The sequence below is a fragment of the Heteronotia binoei genome, chromosome 9 (genome assembly GCF_032191835.1).
Source record: "Heteronotia binoei isolate CCM8104 ecotype False Entrance Well chromosome 9, APGP_CSIRO_Hbin_v1, whole genome shotgun sequence".
NCBI classification, from domain to species: domain Eukaryota; kingdom Metazoa; phylum Chordata; class Lepidosauria; order Squamata; family Gekkonidae; genus Heteronotia; species Heteronotia binoei.
Window position 1 is genome coordinate 124587197 of NC_083231.1, and position 16971 is coordinate 124604167.

The following is a 16971-nucleotide window of genomic DNA, read 5'->3' on the forward strand; positions in this document are numbered from 1 at the left end:
ATGGGGAAAGACGGTCCCTCAGGTAGGCAGGTCCTCGGCCATATAGGGCTTTAAAGGTAATAACCAGCACTTTGTAGCGAACCCGGTATGTAACTGGCAGCCAGTGCAGTTCGCGCAGCCCTGGCTGTATGTGCTCGGGAGTCCTAGCAACAGCCTAGCCGCTGCGTTCTGCGCTAGCTGCAGCTTCCGGGTTCGGCACAAAGACAGCCCCATGTAGAGGGCATTACAGTAGTCCAGTCTTGGGGTGATCGTCGCATGAATCACTGTTGCTAGGTCCCGACGCTCTAGGAAAGGGGCCAACTGCCTTGCCCGCTTCAGATGAAAAAACGCTGACTTGGCAGTGGCTGCTATCTGGGCCTCCATTGACAATGAAGGCTCCAGTAGAACTCCCAGGCTCTTGACTTGGTGTGCCGCTTTCAGCGGTGCACCATTGAAAATCGGGAGAAGTATTTCCCTTCCCAGAGCGCCGCGGCCCATGCAAAGGACCTCTGTCTTCATTGGGTTCAGCTTCAGCCCACTCAGCCTAAGCCACGTTGCCACAGCCTGCAATGTCTGATCCAGATTCCCTGGGGCACAGCCAGGCCGGTCATCCATTATCAGATAGAGCTGGGTGTCATCTGCATATTGATGACAACCCAGCCCAAACCTCCGGGCAATCTGGGCAAGGGAGCGCATATAGATGTTAAATAACATTGGGGAGAGAACTGCTCCCTGGGTCACCCCACAGTCTAGTGTGCGCCTCTGGGACCGCTCGCTCCCGATCGCCACCCTTTGTCCCCAATCCTTGAGGAAGGAGGAAAGCCATTGTAGGGCCAACCCCTTAACCCCTATGTTGGCGAGGCGGCGGGTCAGTAGCTGATGGTCGACTGTGTCAAACGCCGCCGACAGGTCTAATAACATCAGCACCACGACGCCACCTCGATCCAGTTGCCGCTGGAGGTCATCTACCAAGGCGACCAGCACTGTCTCCGTCCCATGGCCCGGCCGGAAGCCAGACTGGCAAGGGTCTAGGATGGAAGCGTCATCCAGAAGCCTCTGTAGCTGCAACGCCACTGCCCTCTCAATAATTTTACCTAAAAACGGTAAATTAGACACTGGTCGGTAATTTGCCAATTTGGCCGGGTCTGCTGTACATTTTTTCAGGAGGGGGCGGACCAAGGCCTCTTTCAGAGGTGTTGGAAAGCGGCCCTCTAGGAGGGATCTATTTATGATATCCCGTAAAGGACATTTAAGCTCCCTCTGGCAAGATTTAATCAGCCAGGAGGGGCAAGGGTCCAAATCACAGGTTGTTGGGCAAGCAGCAGAGAGAATTCCGTCGACTTCCTCCAGGCTGAGTGGGTCGAAGTGACCCAGCACTAAACCAGAAGACAGGCATGGAGCCTCAATTTCCCGTACTGTATCCAATGTGATAGGCAGGTCTTGGCGGAGCAACATGATTTTATCTGCAAAATGTTTCGCAAATGCCTCACAGCCTATCTCTAATTCTCTAACATTTGGCTTGCCTTGTGGCAATGTAGTAAGGTTTCCAATTATTCTAAACAATTGTGCCGGGCGCGAATTTGCAGATGCAATCTTGGCTGCAAAGTAATCTTTCTTTGCGACCTTGGCTGCCATCTCATAAGACTTCATAAATGTTCTATAGGATGTTCTCGTCGCTTCGTCCTGAGTATGCCGCCACTGCCTCTCTAGTCGTCTGAGCCCTTGTTTCAGCTGGCGTAACTCCAAGGTGTACCATGGGGCCAGCCTCACACAAGGGCGCAGAGGGCGTCGAGGCGTTTTTCTACATATCTTCTAAACTTTTTCCTCTCCGTCTTAAAAACTTCTAAATCATAGTCTCTTAATGTTAATTTGTCCATTTCACTCCATGTCATAACTTTTATAATCCAATTCCATTTCTCTGGTATTTTTTCTTGCTTTCACAACTGCGCATATAATGTCCTAGCAGCTGAAAGCAAGTACCAAATTACAGTTCTACTTTTGGAAATTTTTCCATTTGTAATCCCAACAGAAAAGTCTCTGCAACTTACTTAAATTCATATCCCAAGATCTTAGAAATTTCTTGCTGAATCATCTGCCAATACTTTTTTGCTCTTTCACAAGTCCACCACATATGGTAGAAAGAACCTTCATGTTTTTTACATTTCCAACATCTGTCTGGCATCTTATTGTTCATCTTTGCCAATTTTTAGGAGTCATATACCATCTGTACATCATTTTAAAACAGTTCTCTTTAATACTATGACACGTTGAAAGCTTCATAGAATTGTTCCACAAGTATTCCCAAGTTTCCATCTCTATTTCTTTATTTACATTAATTGCCCATTTAATCATCTGAGATTTCACTACTTCATCTCCATTGACCATTTTAAAAGTAATTTATATATTTTTGAAATTAATTTTTCATTATCTCCAAGCAGAACTTTTTCCATTTCTGTTTGTTCTTTTCTTATTCCTTCAGTTTTGATATCATTATCCACCATACTCTTTATTTGTTGCATTTGATACCAATCATATTTATTATTCAACTCTTCAGCTGTTTTCAATTCTATTTTGCCACTTTGTATTTTTAATAATTGATTATATGACAACCACTTTTCTTCACCTATCTCAGTCGTTATTTTTATTACTTCAGCTGGCACTATCCATCTCCATATTTCTTATATTTCATCCATGTATTTAGCAAATTATTTCTTATATAATGGTAAGAGAAAAAAAGTCCATCACTTCCGTGACCTTCCAGCACTAAGAGTTTTTTGTTTAACAGCGTTATCCATTCTTTTATCCACACTAAACAAACTGCTTCCTGATATAATTTTAAATTTGGTAGTTAAAATCCACCTCTCTCTTTTGCATCTGTCAAAATTTTCATTTTGATCCTTGGTTTCTTTCCAGCCCACATAAATTCTGAAATTTTTCTTCGCCATTTATCAAATTGTTTACTATCTTTCACAATGGGAATAGTTTGAAGCAAATACATTATTCTTGGTAGAATATTCATTTTAATTGCAGCTATTCTACCCAGCAATGACAAATTAAGTTTATTCCATTTTAACATATCTTCATCCATTTTACGCCATAGCTTCTCATAATTATTTTTAAACAAATCAATATTCTTCATTGTTATCTCCACACCCAAATATTTTACCTTGGAGGTAACTTCACAGCCCGTTAGTCTCTGCAATTCTTGTTGCTTATTTATTTGCATATTTTTACATAGAAGTTTTGATTTTTCTTTATTAATACATAGTCCCGCCAACTCTCCATATTCTTGTATTTTGGCTAACAACAAAGGTGTGATTTGTATGGGGTTTTCATTTATAAACATATCATCTGCAAATGCTCTGTATTTATAAGTAAATCCTTTTATTTTTAATCCTTCTATTTCTTTATCTTCTTGGATCTGCATCAGTAATATTTCAAGAGTCATTATAAACAACAGTGGAGAAAGTGGACAACCTTGTCTTGTACCTTTACTAATTATCATGTCTTCTGTAAGATCAGCATTTATACATAGCCTTGCACGTTGTTCAGTATATATTGCTTTTATCATTCTTATAAAGCTTTCTCCCAGCTCCATTTTCTCCATTACTACAAACATAAAATCCCAATTTAAATTGTCAAATGCTTTCTCTGCATCCGCAAAGAATAATGCTACTTCCTTTTCTGGATGTCTTTCATAATATTCTACAATATTTACAACAGTTCTGATATTGTCTCTTATTTGCCTTTTGGGAAGAAACCCCACTTGATCTTCCTTTATAAAATTTATCAAATGTTGTTTAAGCTGTTCTGACAAGATTCTTGTCTATATTTTATAGTCATTGTTTAATAGCAAAATTGGTCTATAATTTTTTATATTCGTGACATCTCTATCTTCCTTTGGTATCAACGAAATAACAGCTTCCTTCCATGTATTTGGTATTTTCCCTTTTATTCTTATCATGTTCATCAACTTCTGCAATTTTGGTATTAACTCATCTTTAAAGGTTTTAAAATATTTAGCTGTATATCCATCTGGCCCAGGTGCCTTTCTATTTTTAATTGCATTAATTGCTGCTTCAATTTCTATTTTTTCAATTGGATCATTCAAAACTTTTTGCATATTTTCTGTTAAGGGTTCTATTTTTATCTTTTGTAGATACTCATCCATCTTTTCTTTCTTTATTTTAACACCTTTAAACAACTTGGCATAATACTTAAAAAATTCTCTTTTTATTCCCTCTTGGTTAACCACCTCTCTTCCATCTACCACAATTCTATTAATAATTTAATTTTCTCTCTTTTTCTTCAGTTGCCAAGCCAAATACTTTCCAGGTTTATTTGCTCCCTCAAAAGATTTCTGCTGTAGTCTTTTCAAATTCCATTCCAGTTCTTTATTTAACAAATGTCTCATTTGCGTTTGTAATATTGTAATTTCCCTTATAATTTTCTTTTTCCCTGGCCTTTTTCTCAACTCCCCTTCTTTTTTCTTTATTTCATTTTGAATGTCCAACAGCTGTTTTTCTTTTGCTCTCTTATCTTTATTATTCAAAGTGATCAATATTCCTCTAATTACTGCTTTATAGGCATCCAGTTTGGAGAGCCAGTTTGGTGTAGTGGTTAAGTGTGCGGACTCTTATCTGGGAGAACCGGGTTTGATTCCCCACTCCTCCACTTGCACCTGCTGGAATGGCCTTGGGTCAGCCATAGCTCTGGCAGAGGTTGTCCTTGAAAGGGCAGCTGCTGTGAGAGCCCTCTCCAGCCCCACCCACCTCACAGGGTGTCTGTTGTGGGGGAGGAAGGTAAAGGAGATTGTGAGCCGCTCTGAGACTCTTCGGAGTGGAGGGCGGGATATAAATCCAATATCTTCTTCATCTTCTTCTTCATCCCAGACTGTCTGAAATTCTGTATCCTCTTTGTCATTCATTTGAGAGAAAGCTTTGGTTTCATTTTTTAGATATGTCACTATTTCTTTATTCTGTAGCAAATCTTCATTCAATCTCTATCTTCTCAACTTTTTAGACAATTTTGTAATCCACATTACTGGGTTATGGCCAGCCCCAATTTTAGGTAAAATCTCTATTTTCCTTGTTATAAGACCTAAATCTTTAGTGCCCCACAACATGTCAATTCTGGAAAAAGTTTTAAGTCCCAGACTTCAGGGTTAAATTTTCTCCATATGTCCTCCACATTTTCTTCTTTGACCAATTCAAAAAAAGACTTTGGCAATTTTCCTTCTTTGTTATTGTCCCCCCCCTCCCCCAGACCTATCCAGTGAGTTCTTAATTGTTCCATTAAAGTCTCTCATTATCAAAACTTGGTCATAAGTCAGTTCATCAAATTGTTGTATAATGTCTTTAAAGAAAGCATCCTTTGCACCATTAGGCGCATACAGTCCGAATAACAATGGGTTTTTTTTGCATTTAATATTATTTCTACTGCTACAAATCTTCCATCTTTATCTTTAAACACTAATTTTGGCTCCAGTTCTTGTTTAATATAAAAAATCACTCCCTTTTCTTCTGTTCAGCCAATGAAAAAAATTCTAACCCAAATTGTTTATTCCATAAAAATTTGTAATCATTTTGTTTAATGTGCACTTCTTGTAAACAAATTATATTACAATTTTGTTTTTTAATCCAATGAAATGTTGCCCTTCTTTTTTGGGGTGAATTTAGTCCATTTACATTCCAAGACAATAATTTGTAATCCATCATGGTGCAAATTCTTTATCTTCTTCATAAAATCTACGCAGTTCCTGTGCATTTGTAATTGTGATTCTTTTCCCCTGAAGTTCAAAGCTCAAACCTTCAGGTATTATCCATCTAAACCTCATTTCATTGTCCCGTAATTTTTCTGTCAGTTTTTTATATGTTCTTCTATCATTTATCACTTGCCTTGGCAACTCCATAATTCTTACTCTGCTGCCTCCCACTATCAATGTCTTTTCAAAGTTTTTATTCATTATCTTTCCCACCATTTCTTTTGTCATGTATCTTATGACAACATCTCTTGGTAAATTATTTTTCTTGGCATAGAGTGGGTTCACACTATACATATAGTTATACATATTTTTAGTTTCTTCAGGATCTTCCTCTAAAAATTCTGCAATTATTTTTATTATATATTCTTTCAAGTCACCATCTTCCTTTTCAGGTACTCCCCTCAGACGTATCTGAGTCTCCATCAATTTGCAGTCATGTATTGTCACTTTTTCTTGTATTTTCAACAAGGTGGAGTCGTGTACTTTCATTCTCCCTTCTACCTCCTGCACTTTCTTAGATGTTTCCTCTGTCTCTTTTCTGAGATCTTCCGTATCTTTTAAAATCTCTTCTATAATTTCTTTTTTTGATGCAGTTATCATCTCTTTCATGCCTTTCATCATTCTGGCCTCCATTGACTCTAATTGATCCTGCATTTTCTCCAATGAAGTAGCCCTTGTACGGGTTTGCTTGTGTTCTGACTTTTAAAAATACCGAAAATTTTGATCTCACCAATTTCAAATTTGACTATCAGATTCAAAAGATTAGAGCTTGCTTTTTACAACAAGCCTAATTTCGCCATCCTCAAGAGCTTCCCAGACCGAGATACTAATTTTTAAAAATTTTAAATCCTTCAAAATGGCGGTTGTGACTTTTTGCTTCTCTCTAAAAAATTTTTTTCTCTTTTTCTTTTAAAGGCTTCTAAAGTCCATTATAAACAATATGTCCAATAGTATTTATCTTCTTGTCATCATCTCAATTAATTCCAAATTTTTATAATGTCCCGAACACTTTAAAAACATTATTTTTAATTTTGACCTCCTTGCAATGGCTGCCGATGTTTCTCAATGGTATTATAGTCCTAGAGTAGGCTTTTCATCCACTACTTCCTGCTTTACTTGCCACCAAATCTCATTTTCACTGGTAAAGAGACCTCACGATACTTGACATACTTCCTGTGTTATGCTGCAGGTCTGTGACAATGGTGCTCTTTTTTCAAAACCGCAAGTAGACCAAACAATAAATTCCTTTCCACTTTTTAGCACTGTCCTTTAAATTTACAAAGTCCAAATTTCACCTCTTCCTCTCTTCTTCTTCCAAGCTTTCTAAATTTCCATTTCCCACCTTCTGAATTTATTCTGTTTAGCTGTAAATAGTCCCAGAATGAAAGATAGTAATCTGTACCTTTTCTGCCAATTATCCAGATCCACACCGGTCTTGTGTAGCTTTAGATGTTTAACAAAGTCCAAGAAGGTTAGGATTCTGTCGAGCTTATGTCAAATAAATGACTCTGAGAACTTCTGCAGATGATGAAAATGCAACTCTTCTCCGGAGACCCCTCAAAGGAGCCCCCCCTCCAGGACTCCCTTTTAACCAAGGTAAATCTCCTCAAAGTTTCCTGTTCATATCTTGGACTAATCTCTAACTGAGAAAAGTAGGCAGTAGGCATTAATTTGCCTTCCACTACCCCGAACAGAAGTTCCATCCTGCTCCCATTATGAGAAGCAGCTCAGCTCGACATTTTCCTCCCCCGGAAGTCTTGTTTTTTTAAATCATTAATTGTGTTTGTCTGTGTCCTTTGTAAAGTTTATCTCTCTGCAACCTGATTTTAAATAGGTACACGCATGGCCTGGCCTAACAAGGTCTCATTTATGTTAGATCTGGCCCACATAACAAATGGGTTTGACACCCCTGCTCTAGGTGGATGTGTGTTTGTGTGTGTGTGTGTGTGTGTGAGAGAGAGAGAGAGAGAGAGTGGTCCACATGACTGGTGGCCTTTAGGTGGCAATTGGAGATCTCCCATTATTACAATTGAGATTAGTATTATCCCCAGAGTTTCTGAAGGTGAACAGGAGACAATAGGGATGCATTCGGAAAAGGAAAGGGAAGGTCCTGAAATCTGCCTCCGTTCCTGAGGACTGGAAGGTAGCAAATGTCACCCCCATCTTTAAAAAGGGTTCCAGAGGAGATCCGGGAAATTACAGGCCAGTCACTCTGACTTCAATACCGGGAAAGTTGGTAGAAAGCATTATCAAGGACAGAATGAGTAGGCACATTGATGAACACGGGTTACTGAGGAAGACTCAGCATGGGTTCTGTAAGGGAAGATCTTGCCTCACTAACCTGCTACATTTCTTTGAGGGGGTGAACAAACATGTGGACAAAGGAGACCCAATAGATGTTGTTTACCTTGACTTCCAGAAAGCTTTTGATAAAGTTCCTCATCAAAGGCTCCTTAGAAAGCTCGAGAGTCATGGAGTAAAAGGACAGGTCCTCTTGTGGATCAAAAACTGGCTGAGTAATAGGAAGCAGAGAGTGAGTATAAATGGGCAGTCTTCACAATGGAGGATGGTAAGCAGTGGGGTGCCACAGGGCTCGGTACTGGGTCCCATGCTCTTTAACTTGTTCATAAATGATTTAGAGTTGGGAGTGAGCAGTGAAGTGGCCAAGTTTGCAGATGACACTAAATTGTTCAGGGTGGTGAGAACCAGAGAGGATTGTGAGGAACTCCAAAGGGATCTGTTGAGGCTGGGTAAGTGGGCGTCAACGTGGCAGATGAGGTTCAATGTGGCCAAGTGCAAAGTAATGCACATTGGGGCCAAGAATCCCAGCTACAAATACAAGTTGATGGGGTGTGAACTGGCAGAGACTGACCAAGAGAGAGACCTTGGGGTCATTGTAGATAACTCACTGAAAATGTCAAGACAGTGTGCGATTGCAATAAAAAAGGCCAACGCCATGCTGGGAATTATTAGGAAGGGAATTGAAAACAAATCAGCCAGTATCATAATGCCCCTGTATAAATCGATGGTGCGGTCTCATTTGGAGTACAGTTCTGGTCGCCGCACCTCAAAAAGGAAATTATAGCATTGGAGAAAGTGCAGAAAAGGGCAACTAGAATGATTAAAGGGTTGGAACACTTTCCCTATGAAGAAAGGTTGAAGCGCTTGGGGTTCTTTAGCTTGGAGAAACGTCGACTGCGGGGTGACATGATAGAGGTTTACAAGATAATGCATGGGATGGAGAAAGTAGAGAAAGAAGTACTTTTCTCCCTTTCTCACAATACAAGAACTCGTGGGCATTCAATGAAATTGCTGAGCAGTCAGGTTAAAACGGATAAAAGGAAGTCCTTCTTCACCCAAAGGGTGATTAACATGTGGAATTCACTGCCACAGGAGGTGGTGGCGGCCACAAGCATAGCCAGCTTCAAGGGGGGATTGGATAAAAATATGGAGCAGAGGTCCATCAGTGGCTATGAGCCACAGTGTGTATATATAGATATAATTTTTTTTGGCCGCCTTGTGACACAGAGTGTTGGACTGGATGGGCCATTGGCCTGATCCAACATGGCTTCTCTTATGTCCTCTGTGCAAGCACCAGTCGTTTCCGACTCTGGGGTGACATTGCTTTCAAAACGTTTTCATGGCAGACTTTTTATGGGGTGGTTTGCCATTGCCTTCTCCAGTCCTCTACACTTTCCCCCCAGCAAGCTGGAGACTCATTTTACTGACCTTGGAAGGATGGAAGGCTGAGTCAACCTTGAGCTGGTTACCTGAAAACCCAGCTTCCGCTAGGGATCGAACTCAAGTCATGAGCAGAGCTTAGGACTGCAGTACTGCAGCTTTAACACTCTGCACCATGGGGCTCTAGGGATGCATTCACACTGCACTAATGTGTTTTGCAATTGGATTTTTACTGCGTAGGCATAGGAAAAATCCAGTTGCAACACCCCCCCACCATTATTTAGTGTAGTGTGAATCAGTGCTCCCTCTTAAGTTGTGTGGTTTTGTGAGCAAAAATTCTACTTTGCGAGCTCCTGGCATTAAAGTTGTGAGCTACTGCATGAATTAGTTTGATTTTAGGGCCATCTTTCCTGAGCTAAGACAAAAACGTGTGAGCCAGAAGTTAAAAAACTGTCAGCTAGCTCACATTAATTCAGCTCAGAGCGAACCCCGGTGTGCATGCACCCTGGAACAGACCATCAAAAGGTCCTAAAAAGAAGTTTTATAAACCCTGGCCACCCGTGACTACATGGCAGCCATTGGGGACAGTTTTAAAAAGGGGCCAAAAGGGAAGGTGGGGTGGAGGAAGTAGAACGGGAAAGAGGCCAAAGCAGTCACGAAAATGGTGAGTGTGGGGAGGACGAGGGCTCTGGAACGTGCTTGGGTTGCACCCTCTTACTCAGACTTTGCCCCTGAATTCTCCAGTTGAAGTCTGAGGAAAAGCAACGGCCTCCCCCAATGCTTCCTCATCACCCCCCCCCCACCTGTTCCTTCACACTGGAGATGCCACCAGGGGTTAAGCCTGCGGCCTCCTACATGCCAAGCAGAGCCGCAAGCTGTCCTGTAGGAACTTTTCCACTTTGGAACTTCAGGGTGTATTATGCTGAGCCCAACTTCCTCTGAAGTTTGGGCTCAGCTCATAATAAGCTTTGCTTCCATTTCAGTCTTTTCCTGCCCTGTAGATGCCCTTTTGTTGTTGAAGTGCTCTTGGCAGCAGCTACAATGAAGAGAAAAGCTACCCTGGCAACAGCATGTGGGCACCAGGCCCCCAGGAAGTGGTATTGCTCCAGGCTTCTTCATTCATTCATTCATTCATTCACTCATTCAATCATCCATCCATTCACTCATCCATTCATTCATTCATCCATTCACTCATTCATTTAATCATCCATCCATCCATTCACTCATTCAATCACCCATCCATTCACTCATCCATTCATTCATACATTCACTCATTCATTCAGTCATCCAATCATCCATCCATTCACTCATCCATTCATTCATCCATTCACTCATTCATTCAGTCATCCAATCATCCATCCATTCAATCATACATTCACTCATTAATTTAATCATCCAGTCATCCATCCATTCATCCATTCATTCACTCATACATTCACTCATACTCATACATTTACTCATTCAATCATCCATCCATTCACTCATCCATTCATTCATACATTCAGTTATCCAATCATCCATCCATCCATCCATTCGCTCATCCATCCATTCATACATACATTCACTCATCCATCCATCCACTCATTCATTCAGTCATCCATCCATCCATTAATTCATTCAGATTTCCAACTGCAGCACTGCCTCTAAGCTTGACAGAATGGCCAGAGGGACTCTTACAAGTAGCTCTTTGTTCCCAGCAGGATGGGTGCCTTGCAAGGCTGTTGATGGCCTGCAGGTCTCATGTTTCCAGTGAACAGGGGCCATGGAGGAGCCTCTGGTTGGCATACGGAAGGTCTCCGGTTCAATCCCTGGCGTCTCCAGCCAGATGACGATGTGCCCCCTCTTCCCTCCATGTAGTTCTGCTGATGGAAGAGGCAGAAAGGGAGATTTTGGAGAGGTACTGTGCTCAGTAATAGAGCCTCTGCTTGGCATGCAGAAGGTCCCAGGTTCAATCCCCGGTATCTCCAGTTAAAAGGACCAGGCAATAGACTGTGTGAAAGACCTGTTTCTGCCTCAGACCCTGGAAAGCGGCTGCCAGTCTGAATAGACAAAACTGACCTTGATAGGCCAAAAAGTCTGATTCAGTACAAGGCATCTTCATGCGTGTGGTATCACCAAAAACAAGATGAGACCTGGAGCTCAGAATCGGCCCAAGCTTAAAATGAACTAATTCAGGCCTGAGCCACGTGAAACCCAAATTGGCTTGTTTTAGTTAAGCCCATTCTGAGTGAGGCCTGGGAGATCTCGCCCATCGTTAGCTGTGGGCAGGGTTTTTTTTGTAGCAGGAACTCCTTTGTACATTAGGCCACAACCCACCCCCTCCCCGACGTAGCCAGTCCAGGAGCTTACAGCAGGCCCTGTAGTAAGAGCCCTGCAAGCTCTTGGAGGATTGGCTACATCAGAGGGGTGTGGCCTAATATGCAAAGGAGTTCCTGCTACAAAAAAAAGCCCTCACCGTGGGAGACCCAAATGATTCTGGCTGCAGGAGTTCTGGTGTCTGATTTGTGGCCGTTTGTCCTCATGAGCAGAGGCTGTCCAATGCTCCCTCTGTTGTTCGCTGTGTGGTCTCTGTGAAGAAGAAGAAGAAGATGAAGATATTGGATTTATATCCCGCCTCCACTCCGAAGAGTCTCAGAGCGACTCACAATCTCCTTTACCTTCCTCCCCCCCACAACAGCCACCCTATGAGGTAGATGAAGATATTGGATATATATCCCGCCCTCCACTTCGAAGAGTCTCAGAGCAGCTCACAATCTCCTTTCCCTTCCTCCCCCACAACAGACACCCTGTGAGGTGGGTGGGGCTGAGAGGGCTCTCACAGCAGCTGCCCTTTCAAGGACAACCTCTGCCAGAGCTGTGGCTGACCCAAGGCCATTCCAGGAGCTGCAAGTGGAGGAGTGGGGAATCAAACCTGGTTCTCCCAGATAAGAGGTTCTGGCTGACCCAAGCCCATTCCAGCATCTGCAAGTGGAGGAGTAGGGAATCAAACCCGGTTCTCCCAGATAAGACAGCTATGGCTGACTCAAGGCCACTCCAGCAGGTGCAAGTGGAGGAGTGGGGAATCAAACCCAGTTCTCCCAGATAAGAGAGCTATAGCTGACCCAAGGCTTTTCCAGCAGCTGCAAGTGGAGGAGTGGGGAATCCAACCCGGTTCTCCCAGATAAGAGAGCTCTGGTTGACCCAAGGCCATTCCAGCAGGTGAAGGAGTGGGGAATCAAACCCGATTCTCCCAGATAAGAGAGCTATAGCTGACCCAAGGCCTTTCCAGCAGCTGCAAGTGAGGGAGTGGGGAATCCAACCCGGTTCTCCCAGATAAGAGAGCTCTGGCTGACTCAAGGCCATTCCAGCAGGTGCAAGTGGAGGAGTGGGGAATCCAACCCGGTTCTCCCAGATAAGAGAGCTCTGGCTGACCCAAGGCCATTCCAGGAGGTGCAAGTGGAGAAGTGGGGAATCAAACCCGATTCTCCCAGATAAGAGAGCTCTGGCTGACCCAAGGCCATTCCAGCAGGTGCAAGTAGAGGAGTGGGGAATCCAACCCGATTCTCCCAGATAAGAGAGCTCTGGCTGACCCAAGGCCATTCCAGCAGCTGCAAGTGGAGGAGTGGAGAATCCAACCCGGTTCTCCCAGATAAGAGAGCTCTGGCTGACCCAAGGCCATTCCAGCAGGTGCAAGTGGAGGAGTGGGGAATCCAACCCGATTCTCCCAGATAAGAGAGCTCTGGCTGACCCAAGGCCATTCCAGCAGCTGCTAGTGGAGGAGTGGGGATCCAACTCGGTTCTCCTAGATAAGAGAGCTGTGGCTGACCCAAGGCCATTCCAGCAGCTGCAAGTGGAGGAGTGGGGAATCCAACCTGGTTCTCCCAGATAAGAGTCCGCACACTTAACCACTACACCAAACTGGCCACCTGCCTGCAAAGCCCTTCTTCTGCTGGTGGATGTAGCCGCCGATCTCTCTAGCGTGCTAAATGAATGGGTAATGGTGAAAAAGACTGAACTGGGGAGAATAAACCTGAACCTTTGCAAGCACGCTCGGGTTAGAGGGATTTGTTTTAAATTTTCTCCCAATTTTGCTTCGGAAGGTGTGCTTGCCGGCGAGAGGAGGGGGAGACGGGACAGAGAACGCGAGCACAACAGAGCCAGCCCTTGAGCGGTCTTGCCTGGGCGTAAAAGTTAATTACAGAACGTTCCACTGCTTGCAAAGGTTTGTGATGCTTGTTTTTATATTATTTCCTTGGTCTTTAACTCTGTGTCATGTCTAATTGAAGGGTGGAATTATGGAGTGTGCGGGCTGCCCTTAGGGGAGGCCTTAACAACATACCTTTGTGTTTGGGGCTGGTGTCGGCCTGGTCTGCTGAGCCGGAGGACCGCGGGGGATTCGGCGCTGGCGGGCTGCCACACCACAAGCAGACTGAACTCTCGTAACCCCCGGTAGCAGACTCCGTGGACTCGGTGCGTCGGAGTTAAAAATAAGAGCCCTGAAATGTTTTGGACGGAGTCTTAAATTAATTGCTGGCACTGGAGAGCTCCAAAACCAGGCTTGGCCACTCCTGACAAAAGCCGTTCAGGGGAGCGGGCACAGGACGAGAGAGGCCGCCGTGTGCCACCCAGAGCCTGGCCTCCCCCTCCTGGCAAGGTTGCTGGTTTAACACCAGTTAATGGGGCCTGCGGTTGGTTTCCCCTCATCGTGAGCCGATGACAGAACGGAAATGTCCTCTGTACAGCTTCTGAGCAGAGCTCGGAGATGGGGCTCATGTGCCAAGCTTAGAGTCGGTTCTGCGAGGAGTTTCTGATGCCCGGCCAGAGGTGGGGACACTGTTGACTGAAGACACCGTGGGCTGTAAAAGATCATAGGAGCATAAGAGTTGGAAGGGACCTCCAGGGCCGTCTAGTCCAACCCCTTGCACAATGCAGGAAACTCACAAACACCTCCCCCTAAATTCACAGGATCATCATTGCTGTCAAATGGCAATCTAGCCTCTGTTTAGAAACCTCCAAGGAAGGAGAGCCCACCACCTCTCAAGGAGGAAGCCTGTTCCACTGAGGAATTGCTCTAACGGTCAGGAAGTTCATAGAATCCTAGAGTTGTAAGGGACCTCCAGGGTCATCTCGTCCAACCCCCTGCACAATGCAGGGAACTCACAAATGCTTCCCCCTAAATTCACAGGATCTTCATTGCTGTCAGATGGCCCTCTAGCCTCTGTTTAAAAACCTCCAAGGAAGGAGAGCCCACCACCTCCCAAGGAGGAAGCCTGTTCTGCTGAGGAACCTCTCTCACGGTCAGGAAGTTCTTCCTAATGTTGAGCCAGAAACTCTTTTGATTTAATTTCAACCCATTGGTTCTGGTCCTACCTTCTGGGGCCACAGAAAATAATTCCACCCCATCCTCTATATGAGGATGGGGTCATAGTGGATAACGCAAGGATGGTACCAAGGCAGGGTGCTGCAGCAGGAAAAAGCTCTTTGTGGGAGGGATAATTAGGAAAGGGATTGAGCGTAAAATGGCTGATATTGTCATGCTCCTATACAGATCGAAGGGAGAGCTTCCTTTGGAATCCTGTGCACAGTTCTGGTCACATATCTCAAAAAGAAGAAGAAGAGGAAGACCATAGGTTTATACCCCACCCTTCTCTCTGAATCAGAGTCTCAGAGTGGCTTACAATCTCCTTTACCTTCCTCCCCCCCACCACAACAGACACCCTGTGAGATAGGTGGGGCTGAGAGGGCTCTCACAGCAGCTACCCTTTCAAGGACAACTCCTGCAAGAGCTCTGGCTAACCCAAGGCCATTCCAGCAGCTACAAGTGGAGGAGTGGGGAATCCAACCCGGTTCTCCCAGATAAGAGAGCTCTTGCTGACCCAAGGCCATTCCAGCAGGTGCAAGTGGAGGAGTGGGGAATCAAACCCGGTTCTCCCAGATAAGAGAGCTCTGGCTGACCCAAGGCCATTACAGCAGCTACAAGTGGAGGAGTGGGGAATCCAACCCGGTTCTCCCTGATAAGAGAGCTCTTGCTGACCCAAGGCCATTCCAGCAAGTGCAAGTGGAGGAGTGGGGAATCCAACCTGGTTCTCCCAGATAAGAGAGCTCTGGCTGACCCAAGGCCATTCCAGCAGGTGCAAGTGGAGGAGTGGGGAATCCAACCTGGTTCTCCCAGATAAGAGAGCTCTGGCTGACCCAAGGCCATCCCAGCAGGTGCAAGTGGAGGAGTGGGGAATCCAACCTGGTTCTCCCAGATAAGAGAGCTCTGGCTGACCCAAGGCCATTCCAGCAGGTGCAAGTGGAGGAGTGGGGAATCCAACTTGGTTCTCCCAGATAAGAGTCCGCACCACTTAACCATTACACCAAACTGGCTCTCAAAAAGGACATTGCAGAGCAAGGGAAAGGGCAGAGGAGGGAGACCAAAACACGATTGCTAAGTCCCCAGCATCACTCGGAAGTGACATCATCATGCCAGTGACATTGCTCGCAGCTGCTCTAGGCATTTCTGGGAAAACTCTATGGTTTTTCCAGCTGCTCTAGCCATTTGAGAGGGGAAAACTCTACGGTACCTATTGTACTGTAGAGTTTTCTCTCCCAAATGGCTATAGCGTCTGGGAAAACCACAGAGTTTTCCAGGACATGCCTAGAGTGGCCGTGGCCAGTACGATGACATCACTTCTGGGTGACGACATCACGCTGACAACGTGGTTTTTCCATTGTGGGCTGGTGGGTTTGGAACCTCCTGGGCGGAGGAACACCCGCCTAGACCAGGGGTTTGGCAGCCCTAGACCAAAAGAATTAGGGGGTTGGAGCATCTTCCCTAGGAGGAAACGCTGGAGAAGCTATGGGACTACTCGGTTTAGAAAAGATGACTAAGAGGGGGACACGATAGAGGTTTATAAAATTATGCTTGGGGTGGACAAAAGAACTTTTTCCTCCGGTTTGGTGTAGTGGTGAAGTGTGCAGACTCTTATCTGGGAGAACCGGGTTTGATTCCCCACTCCTCCACTTGCACCTGCTAGCATGGCCTTGGGTCAGCCATAGCCCTGGGAGGTTGTCCTTGAAAGGGCAGCTGCTGTGAGATCCCTCTCAGCCCCACCCACCTCACAGGGTGTCTGTTGTGGGGGAGGAAGGTAAAGGAGATTGTGAGCCGCTCTGTGACTCTTCGGAGTGGAGGGTGGGATATAAATCCAGTATCATCATCTTCTTCCAAAATGTAGAACTCGAGGGTATTCAAGGACACTGATGGGCAGGAGGCCCATGACGGAGCAACAGAAGCACTGTTTTACACAGCGAGTGATTCAAATGTGGGATTTGCTACCCAAAGATGTAAAGATGGCCGCAGCAGGCACAGATAGCCCTTTTCTCCTGGAGAAGAGATCTGTGCAGTCTGAAGAGGAGATGTCGTCCTGGGAGAACTCAAGGCCCTACAGGGTTGCCAAGTCTGATTCAAGAAATATCCAGGGACTTTGGGGGTGGAGCCAGGAGCAAGGGTGTGACAAGCATGACTGAACTCCAAAGGGAGCTCTGGCCATCACGTTTAAAGGGACAGCACACCTTTAAAATGCTGG